At 39.8% G+C, this 24,194-nt stretch overlaps 1 protein-coding gene across 4 annotated transcripts in view; it reads left to right on the forward strand.

The window, feature by feature from the left end:
* The window catches only part of MIDEAS (mitotic deacetylase associated SANT domain protein), a 62,681-nt gene that overhangs the window by 4,371 nt on the left and 34,116 nt on the right, over nucleotides 1-24,194 (forward strand). Inside the window, exon 1 of one of the 4 annotated variants that reach the window (XM_088057752.1) lies at nucleotides 1,011-1,152. The exons of 1 other annotated variant lie outside the window; for it this stretch is intronic. The gene's annotated coding sequence lies outside the window, so the exon portion shown is untranslated. Of the gene's footprint in view, nucleotides 1-1,010; nucleotides 1,180-11,206; nucleotides 11,338-24,194 lie in introns of those variants that run through there. 2 more of the 4 variants (XM_088057753.1, XM_014252082.2) reach the window with 2 other exon arrangements.

Below are 24,194 nucleotides of genomic sequence, written 5' to 3' on the forward strand. Positions count from 1 at the left end.
TTGAAATGTACATACTCCAAAATTAATCTTCATTTTATGTATAAGTAAATTACATGAATGCCCCTTGTTGAATTGGCAAGTCTGTTAATCAAGAACTTAAACTGGGAAAATCTAGATTGGAAGGGGCCGGCAACGTGTTCAGTGTGTGTTAATTTTTTTTGTTTGTTCTTAAAGACATTTTGAAAGGGTTACAGCAAAGCATGGAATAATGCTTTCCTTTTTACCCTTAATTAGTTTAAGTTCTATATAGTTTGACTTTAGCATTGGTAAGGATTGAAACGAGTTAAGTGCTATTAGTATCTGAAGTCGTAAACTGTGAAACAGTTCTGAAATCTTTTTACTAAATACATTAGTGACACATTACATGTTCAGAGTTGGGATGTAAAGAGACATGAAGAGGAATCTAGTCGGTGTTCATGCTTTGTTATTTCTTTGCTGCCTATTATCTTCTGACATTGGTTCTCTGTTGCTTGGTTTTCCCCATCACAGGAGAGATTACAGTACAGTGATATATACTGGTATATCCTCTTGTCATTTATTTTAGGAAGACAAATATTTGTGTATGTTTGTGTACACACACTATTTGTTATATACCCTTAAGTATCTCATTTTATAACTCCGTTCCCCTGAAAACAAATGTTTTCTTTCCTTGTTATGCTAGAGTAGTTTGGGAAGTTTTGTTTGTTTTTATTTTTTTTTAAACCATGTTGAAGTTTTTTTGTTTGACTGTTTGTACTATTATTTTAACCTTGAATATAATGCTGTATTTTGGGGGTTATTTTAATTTGTTGTATTTGATAATGTTGCATTTGTTATTTCTAGAATAATGGTGACAAAAATATGCATGAATTATAACTGCAAGTTTTGTTCTTGTCTAGTTTTTGCTTTTCTTTTTTGAAGGGCTTTTAACTGATAAGACTTTTTAAAATACTGGTTTGGTTTTGCAGCCTGTCTGTGGTACAGAGCTGTATGATGTATTTCCAGCTATTAGAGTGGCTGCTTCCCTTCAGCATGGATAAACCAGAACCTGCCCTCTGAAGCTGCATGTTGTGGGGCAGTCAGCCTGCTGAAATGCTCGTCACCTTGTCTGCACTGTGCATCGTAATGAGGCCCAAAGATGAAACTAGTCCCAGAAGTCCGAATAATCTCCAGGTAGCCTTGTTATGGTGTAGTTCATAGGTAAAAGTGCATTTTTGTTTGGATCTCAAGTTGCAGAGGATGTTGCATGATTTTAAACTTGACTTAATCACGTATGCTTAGGTGCGGCCTTACCTGCTATGCCTGTGTACACCTGGGATTCCTTGAGCATTTCCTTTTCAACTCCTGCATATGTCACCTGGTATTTTGTCAAGAATTGCATTATTGTTTACAGTTTTATAATATCCTTAAAGATACTCTTGGGAGCTTAAACTGTTTTGATTTTAGGCTTTTATTTCTCCCTACATAATGTATTCTTTCATGCACTTCCTGAAAGGGGAGTCTACTGTGTTTGTGGGAAATTACTACACTTGGGTGGAGAAGAATTTAGCAAAATATTTTCCTATTTAAATTTCATTTTATACAACTTGATCTATTATATTGAGAACAAAATTCCAGCACTGCCAAATTCCTGGTAAGAGGAGAGTGCCACAGATGTAAGACATTCTGATTACTTTAGGAGATTCCAGTGATGACAGTTTAGGATGCCAAATACTCACATATGTGAAACTGGCAGGAAAATCTGACTGCCCCTATGATTTAGTTTGATTTCATGACTTTGAAAATTCTGAGTTGAATTTTTTTCTTTGAATACATTGTGACAAACTCTAGATGTTATCCTGCATAAGACATGTTATATACTTGTCTGGAGACAATTATACTATCTATAATGTTTAATTAAAAATACAAATTTATTTGGATTTTTTATTGGAAAGCAATTGTATTTCCAAATTTTTAGAAAATATAAGTACATATAAATAAATAATGTAGTCTTTCCAATCAATATTTATTTAATTGAATATGTTTTAAGGGATGTTGAGATGCCTCTGGAGAAGAAAAGGAATATATTAAAAACTAGACTTTTGTCATACTAGTGAAGCATTATTGTACCATTAGGCACTCTGGTAATTAGGTGCTTAAGCTGTCCTCCTTGAGTAACTAGAAAGCCTTTGCAGCACATAAAGGGTGTAATTGTAAGTAAAGAACTGTGCAAAATGTTGCATTTGATTATCGACCTCACTTTCTTCTGATTTAATTTCAGCATGGAAGTGGTCTTTTGTTATCATGATTTTCTAAATACATTTAAGAGCCAAAAGGATATTTAAAATATTTCCTTTTGAAGCATGGGAACTGCTTTCCTTTTGAAGTATGGGGTTCCTCCTTATTTTAGTCATTTTTCTTTGGCAAAATATTTCAGGTATGGTACTAGCTAACTTATTTTGCTATTGCAGATTTCTTTCTACAGAAAATATACTGTAAATGCTACTGTAGAAAAAATTGATCTGTAATAAAAAGACTTTTTATCACCTAAGAAGATACAACAAGAATGTGAGGCTCCTTATAAACAATTTATTTTAATTTTGAATTTGAGATGTCAAGAATAAACGTTTGAAGACTTGAGGAATTAAAAACCTGAGAAGTGTGATACAGCTGATACTATACTCGGGGTTTGCACTTGTTAATAGTGAATAAGAGGCTGACCTTCAAGAAGCTCTATTGAAGTCAGTGATGATATTTTTCTATTTAAAAGGTGAACAAAGCTATCTAGGCTTTTTTAATTTGCAATATAAATAAACCTAGTTACTTTACCTTTAGAGAGGAAATTAAAATACAGAGAGCTTTTTAGCAAAAGAAATAAAATGCAGATTTGAAGCCTTGATTTGTAAAGTTTTCTTGGCAACTGGAAGAGCTTTTTAATAATAATAATAACTATTACTGATATAAATTGCATACTGGAAAATTCAGTTTTTGTGTTCAGGTAATCTCTCCTAGCATTCTAAAATGAACTAGCCTGCCTGTGCACACATGTATGCTACCATGCAGGTCTTTCTTTGTCTGAGAGTGACATAAACATATTTGCTGAATTCTAAGCACAGGAGACAGATGAAGCTTGGGTGGACTGGTCATAAAGCAAATGCATCTCTAGCAGAGTGGATAGGGCAAGGCTAGAGACCCTTTACTGGCCTCCAGCTTGCACTGCTGCTTTTTAGCAACTTTATGGATTTCTCTGCTAGGCATCTCTGTCAGAGGTGTCATTAGGAAGTATGAGGCCAAGGGCAGTGGCCCAAATACTTGTCAACACCAGCAATTGCTTGACCACATGTACATGGATATTTAGTTAAAGGGACAGTGTACTTGATACTTGGAGTTGATGTTAAAGCAGATGCTGCTGCTTCTATGCTGACTAAAGTGATGTTGAAATGGCCTTTACTTTTTTCTTAACAGAAGTGTTTCTTTTTCCCCAGTGGTGATAAATCAATAATCTGTTCCAATCCCGATCAGCAATATGCTATTGCTATAGTACTATCAAGTTACTGTTGATATTTGTGGAAGAATAACATTTAGATGAAAAAGCAAAACTTCTTGTTTTAAAAAGACAAGTCACAAACCAACAAACATTCTTATGCTCACACAAAATAAAAAAGTGATAATATAGGAAGATACTTAGATTTAGAAGTTCTTAATGCTTCCTTCATAAGAGATATTGGTATTTAAACTGCATTTGGAATTTTGATCTCGAATTTTCAATGCTTACTTCAGCCTGTGTACTACCATAATAGCATGCTCCAAGGACCACATGACAAAAGCCAAACAAGAAAATTCAGTGTTCAAACTGATTCACATGTTACTCAGCTGAAGAGCAGAGATGGCACTAATGTTTGCAGCAACCCTTTGGTGTCAAGTACAGAAAGATTATTTCTCATTAAACAAAAAAAAAATTAAAAAAAAATCCAGTTTTCCATATTCTCTTGAGTTTGAGATCTGCTGAAGAGGGATTTTGAGTATAATTCAGACCTGCATAAGATGTTTTGCTTCTGCTCTTCTGACAAGGTTCAGGAATGGTACTCCCTAATTCAGTGCCTCCACTCACCAAACCACACACCAGTTTCTCTCTTTTTTCCCCTCCTCTCCCACTTTGATGGGCTGAATAGGACAATTGGAGGCACAAAAGGCAAAAATCCTGGCTTGAGATAAGTACAATTTACTGGAAGCAGCAATGAGATAAGAAAAGAAGTAGGAAGAGCAACAAAGTAGCCAATGACTCCCAACCCCTTTTCCCTGGAAGAGAGTCCCTTTCCTCCATCCCAGCAATGACGTGGGATGGTATAGAGTAACCTCGATCTAATCATTCCCCTCATGGCTACTACAAAAATTAACCTTGAACTGGCTGGAACCAGGATGTTTTCACATCATGAGCATTAATAAAAAAGACTGCACCTGGTCTCAGGCTCATAGATAAGTCTACAGTTTAACTTAAATTTTCTGAGGCAATATGGTTTTGCTGTAGGTTTTTACCATTTCAGTTTGAATAGTATGCTACAAAGGTGCAGGATACTTATAGACATTTGGAAAGCTAAGCGATCTATAGGTGTCCCTTTTGTCAAAAACAAATCTGAGGATCTCATTTACTAGTGGAGGTTGCAGTGCTGTGATAGGGCCTGTACCTGCAGTTCTTATGGAGATCTGTTTCAGGAATATGGCCGGAAATTGAAGCTAGGGGGAGCTTTCTAACATATTAATTGGGTAAAAATATTTAAGAAGTCACATCCATACTCTTCACGAGAAGGCAATGGCTTTGTGCAGCCTTTTAAAATCTTAAGTAAAATCTTGCTCTTAATCTCTTTAGTAGCCTAAAGTGCTTTTATTGTTCTTTCTGTGGCGTCCCACCCTTAAAGGGAAGTGATGATTTATAATTTCATTGAGCCTTTTACTCAGACACAACAAGCTGCTTATATGGAAACTAAAATGGGCTGCAATAAGGAACAGGTACCCTGAGATTAGAACAAGTCATGCTCTTTGCCCTCATGCAGAAGAGCATTAGATCTTCCAGGCATGGAACTTCCTGTATCTAATACATGAGTCTGCTCCTGCATCTACAAGCTGTTAGACAGCTATGGGATAAGTAGGACTAAGTAGCTATAGGAAAAGTAGGACTTTTCAGGCAGACCTGGAAGAGAAAACAACAATTTCGCAATTCGGAAAGCATTTGTTTTCTGGTGCCTTGGCACATACAACAGCCAAATATTTCCAGTCTTCTCCCTTTCTTGCAAGCTCACTGCTGACAAGTACCTTATATCGTTTGTGAAGTGTAATCATCCTCGTTTAAAGGTGAGGTAATCCTCTTCAACCAACAGGCTACAAAACCTTACTCTGACTTAACATTTAGTGGCATCATGTGAGTAGAAATGGAGATTCTACCCCATACAGAGGAGTTGATTGATGGGGGCTCTTGAGAGGGGAAGGTGTGGTATGTGAGTTTGAATTTGCATCTCTATGGCTGGTTGAGTGTTTTGTCAGCAGGCTTTGTAGAGGAGCCCAGACCCTCTTACACCTCCTTGAGAAGGAGCTGACATCGCTTTTCAGAAATGGTTTTTGGCACCCTTTGTGAACCTCCAGCAGATAGAGGCGCTTAATCCTCGGGTGAAATAGCAATTTTTCAATGAATTGCAGATACATGTTTGCCTATAAGCATCCGCTATGGGCCCTCTTGACTCGCTTTTTCCTGGACATTGTGATTAAAAGCCTGAATTTTGGTTCTCTGCTTAATCCTGTCATGTTTGTTCTAGAAACCTAAGATGTGAAACTGAGGCTTCTGGATTGCGTTCTACAAATGCGTGCATAGAAGTGAGTGCTCCAGTTTCTGTGTGAAGCAGATTGAGTAGTTTCCCTAGCCAGGTTACTTACTTGGCTTTCAATCATGTCAGTGAACCAAATTATTATCTCCCTGGTTGTGAGCACTTAGGTGATTTCAGTATGCCTATTATGCAGAGTTATTTCATACTTTTCTATTTCTCAGTTGGGTAACTTTGGTAGTGTTACTGGAAAGGTCAAAGATGAAAGAAAAGAAAGTGGTGGATCAACATTCTCCCTTGTAGAATGGGTTCAGGGCATTTTTTACATTTCTCAGCTGCTCTGTTGTGGGTTTTTTATTGTGAAGATGAATAGAACTGCTCAATTTTGCTATGTGCTATAAAGCATTTTAAAAAGACAGAAGACAGTTCATTTTGAGTGACTTGATTTATGACAGAAGTACAGTTTGGAGGTGGAAAAATATTCTCTGTTCAGTGACAGCTCTAACAGAGTAATTGTAAGTGACAGAATTTGCTTGTGAAAGTGCTCTAGGTTAAGTGTAGGATGCCTGGCTGTTTACAAGTAACCACCTAAGCTATACATTCTGGATGTGTGGAGGCAATGTGAAAATCTATCGACATCTTTAGTTACTCAGCTGGTTTATTTTTGGGAGCTCATGAACTGGCAGGACATACTGACCCTTTCTGGAGGGGAAAAGCCTAATGACTTTGAATGCAGGAAACTTAGTGAATATTTTGTAAAATTACTTGCTACTATTTCTTTGCAGCAACTATCATGGAGGTTTTAACCCTTTGCTTTTCCCCCTGGACATTTTTGCATATTGTTGATATATTTTAATGAAAATTTAATACTAGTCTGTCAAGACAAAATGGCTTAATGCATCCTACAACAGATTTGAAGAGTATGAGATTTTCTTGCTTGAAAAAAGGAAAAAAATATTTGGTGAAAGATTGCTTATTTGTAACCCTTTGTAATATTAAATTTTCACTTGGAACAGCCATGTAGGTTGGATTCAAGATTGGTCCTGGACACAAAAGGCTGCAATGTAGGAAAGACAGAGCAGTCTTGCATATAGGTAATACTGGATTGTAAGGAAGTAAGAAGTTGAGAGAAGTTGTATTTATGTTCAGAAACACAGCTGTGTATTTTGTGAATCTGATACTGCTTTTGCTCTATGTGACTAGAGAGACCTAGCAGACAGAATCAAAAACTGACAGTAACAACTGCAAAGTGAACACTTTGCTCTTCCTATTATAGGGTTTCTGCTTGTGACCGATTTACACAAAACTATTACCCACTGTGCATAATAAAGTAAAAACAGGAAGGCTTTCTTGTAGTGTTCTCCTTGTAGCTACTACTTACGGTCCTGGTTTGGAGAGCTGGTGCAAGGTTTCATGGAGTAAATAGGGAGTTTGTCATGGAAAAAGGTTGTTTTTCTTTTGGCTGTCAATATTCTGTATTCTGACACCATCAGAAATTCTCAACTGCATTGTCAGTTGAGTTGAAAACAACTTTGTTGCTGGAAATAAGTAACTTCAAAACATGTTGCTTACAGTTATCTTACTGAAAGTTAAAGTTGTGTTTCTAACTTAATTATTCCATATCCCTTATTCATTCACACAAATAAGTTGGAGTCTCACACCAGCATTGCAAGATTTCTTCCAAATGCTGAATTGTGAAAGAGATGAGTTATGAATCACTTTGGAGGGAAAGAACTGCTGATGTGACTTTTGTATGTTACACAAGCAAAATTTAAAAGAAACCCAACAGATGAAGAAATAAAATAAAGCACGTGTTAACACTTGGCAAGCTGACTGGACTCACTGAGACCATTTTGCTTGAAAGGTGTCTCCTTCAGCATCTTTTTTTTTTTTTTAAGTAGGTAGAAGTAGTGTTAGGGTTTTGTGTTTCTTTGGGGTTTTTTGTGTTGTTGGGGGTTTTTTGTTTGTTTTTTGGATTATTGTTAATATGAAAAGAAAGACCTGGAAAACTTACGTGTCTGGGATTTTGTCAGCTTATCTGTTCAGCAACAGTCCCAGTCCCTTACTATTATTGAATACAATTGCTGGAAAAATTTGCCTTGAGGCAGGAATGTTAATTTATTTTGGAGGTTTTTTTAGTCTAAAGTGTGTATTGGACATTAGTTTCAAATAGTTGTCTTTTTTTTTCATCAGTCCTATCAGTGCTATTTTAAACTTATTTCAATAAATTTGTGACTTTGCTATAAAGTTATATAACTAATCATTTTGTGACTTTTCTTTCCTTCCAATGCAGAAATTGAAAATGAAGCTGTGTATATTCATAGGAGAGATGCTAAATAAGTATTATGAACAACAGAAGAGGCTGTATATTAAAAAAAAAAAAAAAAAATTGAAAAATCCTCATTGGAGACCTAAATGAAATGACTGTATTCCACAATGTTTTTCTGTACAGGACTCTGTGCTTGTGATGCAAGCACCTACAGCCTCAGCTGCCTTTTCAGGGGTGCTCAGTGCCTGGCTGGCCCTGGGGGGCTCAGTTTCTGGAGGTGGGACCTGAGTGTCGAGGCACGACAGGCTGCCTGCCAGGGCAGGGGAGCTGCCAGGTGCCTCTTTGGGAGGGCAGGGGAGCTGCCAGGTGCCTCTTTGGGAGGGCAGCCTGTGCTTTGTGACTCGCAGGGAGGTAAGCTCAGCTGCGGGGTGGACACAAACGCTTTGAGAGATAATGTTTCTTCAGGCAATCACTCGGGCTCTTGCTCAGCAGCTGAGGCATTTCACTGGAAATGCAACATCAGAAAAGCATGCTTTTAGACTCCAAGTGGCTTTGGAACAGCTGTACTGGAGCAGCTAAATAAATATAACCCTTTGTAAGAGGAAATAACTTTTCTAACAGATACATGCACAGATGGATTGTAATCATACTGAGCCCAGTGTTTGCCTGAGCAAGAGAGGAAACCTTTTAATAGAGATCTATAAATGGAAATTTGTGCTTATACCAGCTTCTTCTAGCAGTGATTGGAGAACACTATTCCTGCCTAGTGGGAATGAGATAAGCATCTCAGGGAGTTGAAAAAACTACATGAGCTAGGGAGACACCAGCCATAAGCTACAACAGCAGTGTACATTAAAATTTATTGGTGCCCAGATGCCTGCAGAAGTGTCTGGGAGCAGTTCTTTTACAGCAGTGTGAGTGGGCCGGAGTAAGAGAGGTCCCAGTATGCTTGGAGAGAGCAGGGGAGCATAGCACTCCTGTCAGGGGGAAACCCAGTTTTTTGCTACCTCCGAAATGCAGAGAAATAAGGTACTAAAATTTCAAATTCGGAACATATTTAGTAATTACAGATGCAAGTCCTAAAATATTTTATAATAATAGAGCAAAGCACTGAGCTGAAATTGTGTGCAGACAGCACTTATAAGAGTTGCTGTTGCAGGAAGGAATTATGATTGTAAAAATGTGGATCTGGTAAAAGTTCATCCCAGGTTTTCCTTTTTTATTCATGAGTGAGGGAGTTCTTTAATAAATACTTTAATGAAGTACTGTCCATCACTTAATTTTCAAATTTTAAATATTTAATGAAGAGGGAGTAGGTTACTGGTGGGATTTTGCTTTAAAACAGCTTCAAGCTGAAAGCAAATTTGTAGATTTAAACACCAAACTGTGTGTCTTAAAATAAATTGATGGCATCTCTTGGCACAAATGGTGCCAGTAATCCAGAGAAGGCCTTGGGGCCATGTGATGAAGTTGCATGCCTTAAAGAGTAAAACATGGTTTTAAGTCAGTGCGTACATTTGTAATTGTATGTCTGTATTTTTTTCTTGGGGGGGGGAGCAGTCGGGAAAGAGGGTTGTTAAACTTTAGTGTGGGAGGGAAGAGGTGGTCAGTGGTTGCTTTTAAGCACTGAGGTTTTCCAGAATGCCTGGGAGGGACATGGGGCTGCTTTAGTGGAGCACGTTCGCTGAGGTCTGTGTGGCAGCAGATCTCTGACAAGAGCTTGCTGTGCTGCACAGGCCAGTTTTCCACAAGCCTCAGCAAAGCTGGTCACCGTGGATTATTCCTTCCACATGTCGATTTCGTGCATGAAGCTACTTTAGGGAACTGAAGCAAAAATTCAGAAGTTGGAAGGTTAATTGTTTTCCTTGCATTTTGTGTGTCTGTGTGTGCTATTTGCTTGGAGGGAGAGGGAAGAGAGTGTTAACCATTTACAAGTATACATCTCCCCTCATTCCTTCCCAGAATGATGGTGGAAAATATTCCTAGGCTAATTTAGTTTAACAGCTAAGTCACTCTCAGTAGTAGAGACTGTTGTGAGTATACAGATTATTAGCAAGAAACACACAGGGCTTGGATTTTGTTACTGAAGAATTAGTTCTCCACAAGGAACAGGAAAAAAATGTGTCCGTGTTAAGCTGAGGAATTTTTTACTGATGCAGCTAGGCAAGCAAAGTATATTTATTGCTATGGACTTTATTTTAAACCATTTTTTGAAAGACCACCAGAAGTGTAATTTTACCTACTTAAGGCATAAAAAGCTAAAAAAATCAGAACGTGGAAGGCAATTTCTCTTTTTAACATTGGAGCTGCAGATATACTTATTTTAGAAGCTGACTGGAGAGCTACTGGAAGCTGAGGAAATGACTGATAGGTGGGTTTTTTCAGCTGCTTTTGAAAATTTGAACTTTTAAATCCAGTGTCTACTGAATGCTAAGGGGAGCTTCTTGTATGAATTTTTTTCGAATTATTTTTAACAATTTGTTATGTTTGAAACTAGAAGCAGTTTTCCCAATGATACTGAAAAAATTGGCACACACCATTCTCTCCATATATAAGAAAAGAGTGCTAATTCCTCTTTACCATGCAAATATCTGTGCATAAAATAAAATATATATTAACAAGCAAAATATTTTAGAAAACATTTTTTTTTTCTTCAAGGAAGGGAGCTGAGAACTATAACAAAAATTATAAACAACTTCTTTTTATTTTATGTAGCTTTTTATAAGACCAAATCTATCGTATTATTACGAGGTAAGGTATAAAGTAAAAAAAAAAGTATATGAGTAAAAAAAATTACTTTAAAGAAATTACCAGTTATAAAAAGCTAACTTTAAAATTAAAAAAAAAAAAAAGGTGACACACTAAGAAGTTGTTATTGTGGCTTAATTGGATGGGTGGTTCATGTCTTTTGGAACAGCTTGAACTGCCATGATGTCTTTGTAGAACTAAGTATGTTTAACTGGAAGGCATCATATGCTAGAAAATGGACAAAATCTACTGGAAATGTAGGAGCAAGAGGGAAGGCACCTGGAGGGACCGATACACTTTCGGTTAGAGGAGATTTTCTTCTTTCTGCTAGTTGTTTTGTCATCTCGTACTTCTCTCACTTGTTAGCTTCTTGCGTGTTGCAACACGAATGGAAACCACCAACCATCGTACTTGACCTCAGTCTGAAATGGAAAGCGTGAATTCTTCAGCCCTGGGCCTCTGAAAGTGCTGCTCGGGGGAATCCCTGTCTCTGCACTGATGCTACTGTGAAGCTTTATGCCAACACCAGGGTCACAAGTCTTGCAGAAGGTGAGCTGAAGACAGCTGAAGAGGGTGGAAACCTTGCTTAAGTAGAGCCACTGAGTTTAGAAACGTGTGTGGTAATACAAACTTAGCCTGCTACCTGCAGGAACTATATGTGTGTAGAAGTCATTCTTTTATCTAAACTTCTTTTCCTGATGGTCTGATGTGCAGATAGCAATGAGTGTGAATTTCCTTCTGCTTTTTTGTTCATTTTTTTGGCTCTGACAGTACTTTTGTGACTCTGATTTGTCAGGTTTTGTCGGCAAGGGAAACTTTTGTGCAATGTTGAAGATTTTCAGTAAGACAGGGAACAAAACCACAAGTACAAGTGGTGCAAGACTTAGGAAGAACATTGACTTAACGATTTAACCTACTGTAGTAGGTGAATGTCATCAATTATGTGCAAATTAGCACTTGTCCTTTCTTTTTATGTAATGCTGTGACAGCATTCCTTGTGTATAGCTCTTAAGATTTGGTTCTGTTGCTGTTTTTTGTTTTTCCCCCCTTGTTAATAGCTATGATAAGTACATGTTTCTTCGTGTAAAAGGAAAAACGACACTGCCAATTTAATATGTACTGCTTGCATAAAAAAAACCTCTGGACCCTATTTTTTTTTTTTCCTATGAAACCTGGCTATATTTCACAACCAAATATGTGATGGTTGTGACCCTCCCTTCTCCCTCTCACCCCTTGAGTGACAGAAATCTGACATTTGCTGCTGCAGGTCAAAAGAGTAGCCCAGGACTGTGGTGCTCCCTGACTTCTGGGGCCCTCAGAAGGGGCAGTGGTAGAGCCTTTTCCAGAGTCTGCTGAAAGAACACTTGTTCCTGTAGTCCAGCTGCTGTGATGTGTGCTGTCCTCCTGCTAAAAATCAGTACAGGTTGCTCTTAACTTGTCCAGGTGAAACAGAACATTCAGTAAGAAGGTGCAAGGAGTGGAAGATGTGGAAGCTTGTCCCTGCAGCACTTTCAATGCATCTGTTCCTTGTGAGCCTGAAAGCTGTTTCTTGTTTGTGGCATCTCGGATGTTGCAGTTGTGAGAAAAGAACAAAAATTCTTTTCCCTTGGAGTGGTGGTTGTGAAGGTGGTTGCAAAGATGGGAGGATTATACATGTCATGGTAGTTGCTAAAAGCACTCTTACAGGATTTTAGAGCCCCTTTTTTTAATTCTCTGATTCCAAATTGTGCTTTTATGCTTATGGAGCTCATAAGTGATGTAAACGGATGAAAGCTTGCATCAATGTTAATCGACTAATAGGTATAAATAAATATCTTCCCTTCTTTCTTCATATGATTTTGTAATTGCATGCAGGGAAGGAATTGGGTGAGATTCTTCAGCATTGTTATCTAACTCCTAGGCAAAATTAGTAACAATGTCATGATTGCACCTGAATAGGTCTGCCTAGTTGAATTGTTCTGTGTCCCCAGGACACCACCACAACCAAGGCTAGTGTATTTGCACATAAGTCTTACAGATGACAACTCTAGTAAAAGCTAGCATGATATTTTTAGATCCACAATAAACCTGCATTGACTGCTGTATGCTTATCTTGAGTTTATTATTATGCATGGCATACAGTCCCGTGGGCGGGCTGAAATACGAATAAATGTTTTGGAGAGGTTTCATGTGTGCTTTAGCCAACCTTAGGATGGGATTTCAAACTGAGTAAGAGACTAAATATGATTGAAAGGATAGGCACTAACCTGAGACTGAGTTAGGTTATCTCCTCTATTGTAGACCACTTCAGGCAAGTAATTTTAAAACCTCCCTCTCCCAGACTTAGCTGTCTTCAACAAAAAGAGAATAATAGTTCAGTTCCTTGAAGAGACATTGTCAGAATAAGTGCATAAAGAGTATACTCTTTATGCATTCTTTAGTGCTGTTCTATTGTGATTATGAGGCCATGCAACCATGTAGAACAGAAATTGCTGTAATTCAGTTTCTGTACTATAGTGCAGGGAATGAAGCCATGGACAGTAAGAGCAGTACACCTGGCTAGTGCTGTCATTTTCTCAAAAAAAAAAAAAAGGAAGTCTAAAACGCCAGCCAATGTGAATCATGCTGGTGGAAGAGCCTTTCCCTGTCGGCTGGAGCTGCAGGCAGAGCTTGTGGAGAGTACAAAGGCATCATAGAACACTGCATTTGTGGAGTATCAGAGATCTCTACTATGACTCTGACATGTGTATTTTAATGTTAGAGCCTTTAGTGTCTACAGGTAAAATTTCATGTACTTTAGAAGACTTTGTGATTTTTATATAAATTACCTTAAGAGTTACCTCAGGGTGGGGGAAGTTCTACGACATACTTAAAGAGTAGTGTTCTGTAGTAGTTTCTGAATTTGGTATAACTGTTCAAAATGAAGATGCTTTACCAGGCATCTTGCAAATGCAGTCTGTGGACAAAACTGAGATAAAGGAAATGCAGAAGAATAACCTCATCTTGGCTACCTTTTTACTTTTTAGTGCAAAACAGGCTGCTTTATTTCTCTTTGTGTACTTGTTAGAAATACAGAATGTTGCACGTGACACATGTGAAGTTGAATGAATTGGTGTTAACATATTGCTTTAACTGTTGCCAGGTATTTCATAAATGATGAATATTCCAATAACATGAAATTTGTTCATGGACAACTTCCTTCAGCTACTTTCCCCAGGATAAATTTGTCTATGTTATAACAACTGGTAGAATGTTTTTCTGCCTTGGTGGATTCATAGATCTTTTCCAAATGGGGAAGAACTGTGTAGCAAATGTCAGCCTGCTGATGAGAGATTCGATGTTCATTCTTATTGTTTGGATATTTGTTGAAAATTGTAATGTCATCAGACGCTGTGGGACATAAGCTGTACTACTTGGAGTAACTGACTTGAAATAAGAGAGTGCTATCTACCTGGTGTGAAAAAAAAATCCTTTCAAATCCATTATCACAAAATCAGAATGGTTTGCTTTGGAAAGGACCTTAAAGATCACCTCATTCCACCCCATTGGCAAGGGCTGGGAGATCTTGCTCTAGACCAGGTTGCTCGGAGCTCCATCCAAACTGGCCTAGAACTAGATGACTAGATGCATTATGGATTGTAAAGGAGCATCAGTCTCAGAATTTCTTTGGTGAGACAATTGGGCTAATGGGATCCATATACCTGAAGACATGATTAGTTCATTAGCCCTTCATTCCAAAGTGAAAACTATATCATGTAAGGGAATTTATTTTTTTCCTTCATGCTTAGTGATTTCTTTTGTAGATGGTCAAGTGTTTAGTGCAGATCATCTTATCAGCTTTTTCTAGTAAGTTTCTGATCTTCCAATTATTTATGTCCTGGGTTTTTTTTCACAATTTGCAAGGGCTTATTGTTCCTGTTAATAGCAATTACATAGTCTGTATCTTTAGCAAATACAGCTGTTCAAAGTGTAATGTGGGATTATTGAATCAAAATGTTATGACTTCAATTAAAATGTATTTATATTCCAGGACTCACAGAGTAAACTGTGCAAGTGCAGGATACTTCTGATCTGCTTAACACTCACAGAATTCCATCTATAGGTGGATTAATGCATAAACTTTAATTTTTCCCATAGTATTGAACTTAATCATTGTGACCTTAACTTTTTTCTACTAACAATTGAGTCTTTTGCTCAGTTTAAAATAGCTTTGTAAGGGTTCTTAATAGAGAACACTTTTCCTCCTGTTATTGAATGACTTATTTTTTCTTTCCAGTTACAAAGTAAAGAATGAGTGGTTTGTTTGCTTTCAGGTAGGCTTGTTGAGCTGAATCTTTAGGAAATTTGGCTTTGCTCAGAGTCTGTATGAGGCTGATGTCACTTATGCCCCATAGTGGAAGTACTTTATAATGCTAGTAAGGATATGAGTGTTATAAATGCAAAGGCAGATTTGGGTTAAATAAAAATAATTTATTATAAAACAATTTTTATAAAAAAAATAAACAATGAGGGAAAACCACAATAAAACAAACAGCGCAGCGCTGGGTGGACAGGGGTCTATACCCAAAGGTATAGGTGTTCCCAAATCCACGCAGGAGGGTAAACTGTTCGGGGTTTTTATAGGGATTTTTAGCCTTGAGGCCAAATTCCAGGCAGGCACCATTCATCAACAGTCCTTGATTGTCGTATGAATTGATTTCCTGGCATTGGAGAATAGAGTCGAATGGACGTCCGGACCGAGTCTCCTCATATGTAAAGAAATTCTGAGTGGCTCTTGTGGTTCAGGCCATCCGGATGGGATGGCTGGATCCGGGTTGGAGCCGATGGATATTTCGGCTGGATTTTTTCCTTTTGTTTACTTGATGGCTTCCCCAACGGTAGCCTGCAGGCAAGGTGTTCGGGTCGGTGATGATTCTCGTCGGTGCCTCTCCGTTTTGGCTTGAAGTTCGTGTTCCTGCCTATTCTTCCCCGTTGATGGTCACCGAGCCTGTCCTTGTCAGTTTGAGGGAGTTTTTTTTTTTTTTTTTTCCTGTCAGCTTGATGGGCCCGCGTCCTGTCTATTCTTTTGTTGATGGGCGTGCCGGCTAGGATTCGTTATCCTTTGAGTGGGAAATTCGTGGCCTAGATCTGGGCAGTTTGATAGGAGTTTTTTTTTTTTATTTTTCCTGTCAATTATTGGGCCGCGTCCTGTCATTTCTTTTTAGATTTTTATATTTTTTTTACATGTTCATTTTTCTCACAATTCCCTCCGTGTCATACTGTATTTATTCATTACATTATTAAAACATTTATTGTTAGATTTCATCCAATTCTGCAGGGGAGGACTATAATTTTTTTACTCAATTCATTCATTTCCATTGTTAACGAATTCGTGTTATTTCATCAATTGTGCAGGGGAGGTTATATTTTTTTTCAAAAATTCTTTCTAAGGCTTTTAATCTCACATTTTCGTTTTTTTTTCCTCCTCTAATTTCATTAGTTTAGAGAGAGGAGTAGGTCTCCCTTGCGCTTTTCTCAGGATCAATTGGAAGTGTGGCAATCTCATTCCTTGCAAAACAGAGTGAATTAGTCTGATGAAGCAAGGAATTAAGCAGGGAAGGAAAATGATTCCGGCAACTGAACAAGTGATGAAAAATACTAGCTTCTTCTACCAAGCTCCTTGCCCGATATATCTGGTCTCACCAGGAGGCTTGTAGGATTGAATTCCATTTTTGACGGGCCACATGAGCTACCTTTTTAATTTCAGCAGCCAATCCTTTTATTGTTTCTCCGTAATTGTTTTGTTTCCATACAACACTAGGATGGTTTGTATTCTGCCACACACTCCTCCCTCCTCGGCTAGCCAAATAATCGAGAGCTAGTCTGTTTTGGTACACAAAAGCTCTCATTTGAGAATGTTGTTTGGCTAGGAGTTCTAGGGCTTCTGGGGTGTGGTGGAAACTATCTCTACCACCGCTTGTGCAACTTTGATAAGTCTGTTGAGGAGATAAATGGGGGTTCTGTAACCCAGCTGCCATCATTGCCTAAGTAGCGGCCCGTAATATTGAATGATCCTTTTGGCAGGTCATTCTTCCTCGTTCCACTCTCTGGTTGCCTCCCGCTATTGGTAGTTTCTGTTTTAATTCCCTCTTTTGTCTGTTTAATGTCTCAAAGAGAGGGGCTCAATGATTTACTCTCTTTTTAGGTAGAGTAGAAGAAAAAGGACCGAATTTATTCCAAGTGTGCAGGGATCCTTTCCATTTTCTGGGTAGCTCGCTGTATGCCTTTTTCCACATATCTATATATACTATTAGGAGCTTCCCAACCCTTGTTCAACTTTGCCGGATCATCTCAATATTCCTTCAATCTTATTAGCTCATGGAGGGATTGGCCCCAGAGTTTTTTGTACCAGTAAAGTTCAATTATTTCCATCCATTCACAGTTATTCCCCGGGAGCGACTCCAATAGCCCGCGGGTGGTTCAGGTTGCCAGGTTTTTGTTTTGCTTTCCGAATTCACCGTGAGTGTGCTTACACACGGGGTATAGCCTACTAAATCAGTGAATTCTTTTCTCTCTGGTCTTTGTTTTGTTTTTGATATTTTAGAGCCTTCTCATTTTTAGAAGTTACTCTGGGGTTAGTTCCTCTCCCTTCCAAGGCTATCTTTCAGCTGATTTTAAAACCGCCACAGATCTAACAGTTAGATAGACCTAATTCTGTGGCTATTTCTTGCATTAGATCTATGAAAAGATTCTGGTTGGGGTTTGGCAACCCCAATTGCTGTATTGTTTCTCTAATTGCTCATAATGTTCACTAAGAGAGTTAAGCCTCTCCTGTTCTAGTTTCTTTTTCTGAGCTTCTGCTTCTTGCCTCTTTAACTCTAGGGTTAGTTGTTTTATATTTTGTTTTCAGGGTCCACCCCTTCCTCATCCCTGGAGAAGCAGAATACTTGGTTGAATTGCAAACATACCCGGTCATCACTACTTTTTAACAAATCAAGGATTATCGGTTCATTATTAAAAAAAGCCTTTTTTTCATGTTTTAAATTTCTACTTTCCCAATATACTTTCCCTCCCATGGTACACATTTCAAATTCGCTTTATTGTAACATAAAGGGTTAACCGCATAATATGCCAAAAAAGGGGATTTGTCTTTTCCCCCCCTATCTAGACCGTTTTGTTACATTGACTGCAGATTGGAATTGGGGGAATCATTTCCACTTCTCTCTTTACACTGAAATGGGAATTTTCAGTCTTTCTTTTCATAGGAGTTTTAGACTGCCCGTTCTTAAGCCTTGCCCCTGAGTGGTAACACTGGACCTTCCCCTTTAATTCACAAAGATTATACTGAGTGCTGTTAGACAAACAACGTTCCGGAGGACAGTAGTTAACTATTCGTCTGGTATCTGTGGCAGTCTGACACTGCTCACACTTCCCCAGGAGACGCTCCCCCGGAGGTACCTCGGGAATCATTCTCTCGGCTAAGCACACGGCTAGACTCAGGACAGTCAGGATTCTCCACCGGTGTATCCCTCTGCCTTGCCCTTCGCCCGTATAGAAATATACGACGGGGATTACCATCTTCTCGGCAGCAAGGATATTCTTCAGGGGCCCTTGTAGTCTTAATGGCGTACCTTCTCTTGAAAGCAGCCCACCGAGACGACTTAATTGTGTCTGTCCTGCTCGGTACCTTGACTGTCTTTTGGCACTCAATTTTTAAAGTTTTTGCTTTGGAGTCTAGTTTACCTCTAATCCCCTTTTGAAAAAGCAGGTACCACTCAGGAGAGTCAAGTTCTAAAAACCCCGCCCGGGTGACAAGTATTAAGAAACGGCTAGTCAGCTCCTGTTCTTTAGTCAGACAATATGGTACACAGTTCTCTTAGGTTTGTACTCTCCCCAACAGTGGGTTACTCAAATTTGTTTACAACAAGCACATTTAAAATGTATAAATGGAAAACAATCACAGTTTGCGTTGATGTAACTTATCTGGTCTGCAGCTCTACGATTTTCGAACAATCATGTACTAATTTTTCTGAATAGAAACTGAGCAGGATTTTTTGTGCAGTGGTTTTCAATTCTAAACCGGGTGAGCTGATTAAGATGGCTTCATATTTTAGAAGCCTGGAACTCAGTCAGCCACTTCTCTGCTTTTTTGCTGCAATATGTTTTTCACATCGTGGGGAGTGTAAACTACTAGGGGAGGAAAAGTTATTTTCCTTGCTTCTCTTATTAACAGAGCCACTGTTACAATTGCTGGTAAACACGTAGGCTAACCCCGACTGATTGGATCTAAGATCTTTGAAGCCTATAGGCTTCCCTTTGTCTGCCCATTCCTGAGTCAGGACTCCCTGTGTTGTTTGTTTACTCACATTCACGAACAACTGGAATTCTTTATTCGTATCTGGTTAGAGTTAGTACCGGGGCAGTCATAAGAAACAGTTTTTAATTTCTGGAAATTAGACTCATCCTGTTCAGTTCACTTCAGCCTGTCAGTGTTTAAATCTTTCATACAAAAACTTCACTTTTTCACTGAAACCCTCAATCCACTGCCTGCAATATCCAAGAGCCTTAGAATTTGTCTAATTTGCCTTTTGTTTTTGGTGCAGGCAATGCAAGGATGTCTGCTACCCTCTCCGGGTCTAATTTTTCCTTGAGATATCCATGTCTGAGGTATTTTATTTTTTATTTCAGGCTCTGTGAATTGCAGCTTGGATTTTGATACTTTCAAACTTTTCTTTCTTAGAAAGTTTAACAAGGGCAATCGTGCTTTTCTTCACACTCTCTTCAGTCGGTCAGCTATTAGCAAGTCATCTACATACTGTGAAAGCTTTGTCCTGTCTTCAAGAGCAAATTGGGTTAACATTTGTTCTAAAGCTTGTCCGAAAAGGTTCGGAGACTCCACAAACTCCTGGGGGAGGACCGTCCACTTTAGCTGTTGCTTACGGTTTGTATCTGTGTCCTCCCACTGAAATGCAAAATAATCTCTACTCCTTTCATCCAGAGGGCAAGTCTAAAAAGCATCTTTCAAATTAATCACACTATACCACATATCTTCTGGTGTGAGTCTATTTAGTAAAGTATAGGGGTTGGCCACCACCGGGAATTTAGTCCGGGTCTTAGTGTTTACCGCTCGTAGGTCCTGGATTAATCGGACGCTACTATCCGTCTTTTTACAGCCAGGATGGGGGTGTTGTGTTGAGACATGCAAGGCTCTAAAGTACCCTCGTTTAGGAGGTCATCAATTATTTGTTTCAACTCCCTTCTCTCTTTGAATGCTATACTTCAGGGTTTATTTTCTTTTCATTTTTAGGAGTCAACTTAAATATTTTCACCACTAATTCAGAATTTTTAATCAAGATATTAATTCTTAAAGCAACAATCATGTCCCTTCCCAGTAAATTGTAATCTGCTTCTTCTACTAATAGGAAATTTCTTAAGAAAAATTTTATTTTCAGATTCTATTTCCACATCTTTTATTACAGGCACTTCAAAGGGGTCTCCCTTTGCACTGATTACAAAAACTTTTTCTCTGCTAGCCACACATCCGTATGGCAATTTCTGCAGGGTACTTTTCTCTGCCCCAGTATCGACAAGAAACTTACTTCTTGTCGTTAGGGGCACACTGTTAATTATACCTAGGGCTACTAGGATGTTCTGGTCTCTCAATTACTGAGCCCCTGACACTCTTAATCTTCTTGAAAAATTTTTCATCTTTTATTCTTTGTTTACAATTCCGCTGAACGTGTCCTACCTTTTTACAGTAGTAGCATTCCGGGCTCTCTCTCCGTGGGGCCGGGGCTGCCCAGTGAGAACCTCGACTTTTTCCGGGTAGTGTTTTAAACTTACCCTGCATCTGTTCTTGTTTCTGGATTTCTTTTACTGCAGTTACTAAAACCTTAGCCTGCAATTTCTGCTTCTCATCTTCTCTCCTCATGTATACTTTTTTTTTTTTTTTTTTTTTTTTTTTTTTTTGAGCTTCCCTTAGGAGCTCCTGGAGGCTTTTATCTTGCCACTCCTCGATCTTTTTTAATTTTCTCCTAATGTCCTCCCAAGATTTAGCAACGAATTGTGTTTTTTAACAGAACCTCCCCCACAGGAGAGTTCGGGTCAGTCTCAGAGTAAATCTGTAAACTTCGCCGTAATCTCTCGATCTATTCAGTGGGTGGTTCCTTTTTTTCCTTGACACTCTCTAAAAACTTTGCTAATATTCTGGCCCCTAGGGACCGCTTCTCTTATACCTTGTACAATCATGCTCCTTAAATCCATCATGTTCTATCTGCTTTCCTCTGTTTGTGCATTCCAGCTCGGGCTTGCGCTAGGCCATTTCTGGTTACCTGGCATCCCCTGTGGATTGCGTCTGTCCCAGTCTCTGATCCCGGCTTGTTTAATCATCTCTCTTTCCTCCGGATTAAACAGTGATCTCAGGATTGCCATAAGATCGTCAAAGGTATAAATGCTACTCCCTAAAAATTCATCTAACCTCTCAGCCACTCCGAGAGGGTCATCTAACAACCGCCCCATCTCTTTTTTAAATGTTCTTACATTTCCAGAGTTAAGGGGGACATTCACAAAACTGATCACTCCAGGGGCCGTCGGTACTTCCCTAAGAGGGAACAACCGGTGCCCCTCTTTACTCTCTCCCCATTCATTATCTATCATTCTTGCTCTTAAACGGGTTCTACTTGCGGGAGGGAATTGGTGATTGTGTGTTGCCTCCCTGTTATTAATGGTGGGAATTCTGCCGTCACCCGGTTGAAGGGAGGAGTCCCCTCCGTTGTATGGGAGGGTCCCGGTTGTGGCGGCTGGATCGGCAGGGGCGGATAGGGTGTTCCCCAGCCTTGCGCAGAAAAAACCTCCGAGGAGGTTGCTGTGGTTACGGTGTTTACAGGCGGGGAAAGGGGAAGGGCTGCCGGCATTGCTGCTGGCCCCGAGTCTCCCGTCTGAGACACACGTATCTCAGTGGGTTGGTCTCGGGGGCCCAAGGGTGCTGTGGGCATTTCTTGATCTACAGAGGAAGGTCCCGCTGGTCCTCGATACGGGGGTGGTAAGTGATCGAGGGGTTCCAGGACTCAGTTTTCGACTCACGTTTTTCTTTTTGCTTTATTGGAAATAGCCCTACTCTGACATTTACCCAGAGCTTGGCGTATTCCCTCTCCTCAGGATCTGAGGGGACTTTGTTCTCCACATAGGAGAACAACTTGTTACACGTCTATTTTTCAAATGTGCCTAAACACTGGCCAAGTGAGGTGACTTCTCAACTCCTGTCCTCCCCAAACCTCTATACAATAATGTATTAATTTCTCCTTTGAATTTCCCCTTCCTCTGGGGACAATCTTCCCAGTGTTTTAGCATCCACCCCAAGGGACTTTCCAGTGGGATGTCTGGTGATTCCTCCCCCTGATCGGAGGAATCTTTTCCTGTGCTTCTTCCTTGAAGCTTACTCTTTTTTCTGCCCCATACTTCGCAAATATTATTCTTACCTTTCTTCGACTTCTCCGTGAGTCGATATCAGTTTCTGCGTTGTGTACTTAGGAATCAAAAATTTGCCGATACTCACCTTTCAGCGAGCTGAGCTGAGGTTCTCTTGTAATCGGAACTTTTTGATTCTTCCCTGGACCTCTCCCTGGGTCCGTTACTAAGAGGGTTTACCAGCCTCGAGCTCGACAAGACGTCCCTTCCCTCTTAGTACCTTGCGATCAGTTCCCGAGACACCCTTTGGTCTCAGGTTTTTACGAGTGTCGTGTCGAGGGAAAAAAAAAAAACTTTCACTCTGTATCGCTTCCTTCGCGGCCGGCCAATTCCCTCGCGGGAGGATGGAAACGCGACCTTGAAGTCCGCACTCGCTTCGTGATCAGATCACGTCTCACACACTCGCCACCGATCGCCCGCTCAACCAGCAGTACTTACAGCTATTTTCCTGCGAGGGTGTCCCTTGTGCGCACTAGACGTTTTACGAGCAAAGTAAGCCGCGGCTCCCGAAGGCTCCGTGCCTTCCGGGCTCTCCGGTCCCGATTTCTCCTTTTTATTGGGGTTCTTACCACCGCCTAAATTTTGGTTCGGATATCGGAACGAACTACGGGGGTTCTTCACTCACCAGGCCGCTAAATTCAGCGGGGGTACCCGTCCTGGGCAGCGAGATTCCCCGCAGTTTCTCCGATCCGAGTCACGGCACCAATCTGTTATAAATGCAAAGGCAGATTTGGGTTAAATAAAAACAATTTATTATAAAACAATTTTTATAAAAAAAATAAACAATGAGGGAAAACCACAATAAAACAAACAGCGCAGCGCTGGGTGGACAGGGGTCTATACCCAAAGGTATAGGTGTTCCCAAATCCACGCAGGAGGGTAAACTGTTCGGGGTTTTTATAGGGATTTTTAGCCTTGAGGCCAAATTCCAGGCAGGCAACATTCATCAACAGTCCTTGATTGTCGTATGAATTGATTTCCTGGCATTGGAGAATAGAGTCGAATGGACGTCCGGACCGAGTCTCCTCATATGTAAAGAAATTCTGAGTGGCTCTTGTGGTTCAGGCCATCCGGATGGGATGGCTGGATCCGGGTTGGAGCCGATGGATATTTCGGCTGGATTTTTCCTTTTGTTTACTTGATGGCTTCCCCCAACGGTAGCCTGCAAGGCAAGGTGTTCGGGTCCGGTGATGAATATCTCGTCGGTGCCTCTCCGTTTTGGCTTGATGTTTCGTGTCCTGCCTATTCTTCCCCGTTGATGGTCACCGAGCCTGTCCTTGTCAGTTTGAGGAGTTTTTTTTTTTTTTTTTCCTGTCAGCTTGATGGGCCGCGTCCTGTCTATTCTTTTGTTGATGGGCGCCGGCTAGGATCGTTATCCTTTGAGTGGGAATTCGTGGCTAGATCTGGGAAGGGCTTGTGTGTCATACTGTACTTTATATTTTATATCATTATTGTTATATACATTTATTTAGATTTTTACGAATTTTTACAAGTTCATTTCTCACATGAGTAAGCCACTACAGAAATGGAAGTGCTTTGTATTTGATCCAGTATTGGTGCCAGCCATCTGCTCTTTCGTTCCTCCACTGAAATCCCTGTGGCTAGAAGGAGGAGATTGGGCAGGTGTCTGCCAGGTTACTGGCAGGGAACTCTGAGTCCAGAGACCTGGAGAGTGCTTTGATTTTTTAATTAAAGGTTAAGAAATCAGAGTGTTTTTTAGCCCCTGGAGAATTAAAACCTTGCTGTTTCCCACTGTGTGATGATCCTGCTTGCCCACGTCTTCCACTGTTCCTGCTCTCAGTACTAGTGTGCATTTGCTTAGCTGCATTGTTGTAATGCCTGACAGCCCCAGTCATGGCTGAGAGCTTATTGTACCTTGTAACAGACCAGCACAGTAAAGAGACCCTTTTATAGTCAACAGTGATTGCAGGAATTATTTTTTGACATAATTTTAGAAATTTTAACTAAAGCCCTGTCAGTGC

Source organism: Pseudopodoces humilis, chromosome 7 (genome assembly GCF_049639895.1).
Source record: "Pseudopodoces humilis isolate 2021_Gansu_Grassland_sample_001 chromosome 7, ASM4963989v1, whole genome shotgun sequence".
Classification (NCBI taxonomy): Eukaryota; Metazoa; Chordata; class Aves; order Passeriformes; family Paridae; genus Pseudopodoces; species Pseudopodoces humilis.